Below are 2140 nucleotides of genomic sequence, written 5' to 3' on the forward strand. Positions count from 1 at the left end.
AGAGGCAGGCAACCCAAGCAGCGGACACAGGTTCGAAGGCGGAATTCAAACTCAGGTCTCGGAAACCCAGGTTCCAAGTCCTGAGTTTCTGGGTTGCAATCCTTTTGAAAATATTGTGGACTACGCTGTCAGAAAACAAACAAACAAAAATACCCCAAATCCATACACACAAAACTTTGTGATTTTCCCATGTCATCAGAAGACAGGGCGAAGAAAACCAGCATTATCAGGGCGCCTACCATCCCACGATTTAACTCTTCTCGGAGGCCACTGTCTCCGCATTACAGACGATAAAGTGGAGACTCCTGGACTGAGTTCTAGCTCAAGTTCACACAGCTGGCTAAGCCGGAAAGGCGACCAGAGCCCCGAGCGCTTTGGCACAGCCCCTCCTTTGCGACCCCTCCAGGTTCTCAGGGCAGAAGTCCCGTCTCTAAGCTCTTTTCATGATGCTTTGCATTTTCTGATCAAAAAGGCCCAGTGGGAATAGACACTGGGAGGCAATTTAGCCAAATATCCTTTTTAGCAAATGATTTATTTACTGCTGCTAGGACAGCATTTTCTCTCATTCTTTCCCTGGCCCTCTTCGTTGCTTCCTGTCTTTTTTTTGTTCATTTCTCGCCAGGAAGCCTCTTATCTTTGCTGATTTGGGGCCAGTACATCTTCTCCCCACAGTAAATCTGAGACTAATGGGCGCCCAGAAGAAAAGCAAAGCTTACAGCCACCCAGGAACACAGCTGTCTGCTCGCGGAATAAACAAGTTCTTTTCCTTTAAATTTCTAAGTGTGGTACCTCCCGACGACCTCTGTTCCCCATTTTTTCTCACATATCCATCCTTCTCCCAAATGGGATAACTGAACAGACTTGGATTACAGGGGACTGGAAAGTAATTCGGATGAACACTCAGTGTGCCCTTGGGCTCTGCGTATGTTTTAGGGTCTGGGAAGACGCATCTGAGAGGGGGCGGAGCTCATGAGAAAGGGCAGAAGACGCGTCGCGCCTGGCGCTCTGAGCTCATATGCTCATTGTCGCTTCCTTCGTTTTCTGCCTCCAGGGGATCACGTGGCTAGTCAGCTGTGAAGACAGAATCAACATGCACAGAAAGGCCCTGTGTTCTTCCCTCCATCACACTACCTGTCCAGGTGAAAAGTATGACCTTGCTTGTAAGGTCTGATGGAGGCTACCTAGTTGAACGAGGTGCTATCCAACAGAATAAGACCAATGTAGCTCAACCGGGAACACCGTCCCCTATGAGTCACCTTGGCTCGTTCCCTCAGGTCTTTGCTCGAGTCTCACCTCCCCGGTGAGGTCACCCCTGCCCTCGCTGTTTGAATTACCCTCCAACACTCTCCGTCTTCCTCTCCTGTTTGATAACATGTATCACTATCTGACACATTATGTATAATACTTACTCGTTTACTGTTCTGCCTTTGCTACAGTGTAAGCTCTTTGAGGCAGGGATTTTCCACTGTTTTGTTCACTGTCGCATTCCCGGTGCCTACAACAGTGCCTGGAACACAGTAGGTGGTCAATGAGTGAGTAACCGGATGAATGGGGAAAGGACAGGTAGGTATCTAGGGGTGAGACCCGGAGCTCTGTATCAGTGCTGCGTCCGCCAGTTCTTCCTGAAACACAGAGCCTGCAAATGCAGTTCCGGTGAAAGAATTTGCATGCAAACAGCTACTCAGCCATCTCTCCCCAGTCTGGGAGGCAACGTCATTAACCCTCTGAACTCGAGATGGTGACTCTGTGTTCATTCAGTGAAATCTCACCCTTCTAAGAAGGGGCCAGAGACCTGGGCTGGAAGTCTGAGATCAGGGTGCCAGTATGGACACTCAGTTACCCAGAAAATAGGAATGAACCATCTCGAGCTTAAATTCCAAAGTAACTTAGCAGTGAGTCCGAATCAGAAAATCTTTAAAATGTTTAAGAGAATCCATTCTCCATAAATTAGGTTAAACACCGAAAGAAAAAAGTAATTTTCCATTCTGCTACTTTCTGGGGGATATTTAACTTCTGAGAGTTGTGGTTCCGAGAACCCTCAGGCTCAGGAAAAATGCAGCGATTTGCATATTGGACCTCAGGGACCTCCCCCTCTGTAGCTGCTGCTTCGAACGTACCCTCAGGGCTGGAAAAGGCAAGT

This window comes from Pteropus vampyrus, unplaced genomic scaffold, assembly GCF_000151845.1.
Source record: "Pteropus vampyrus isolate Shadow unplaced genomic scaffold, Pvam_2.0 Scaffold183, whole genome shotgun sequence".
Lineage (NCBI taxonomy): Eukaryota > Metazoa > Chordata > Mammalia > Chiroptera > Pteropodidae > Pteropus > Pteropus vampyrus.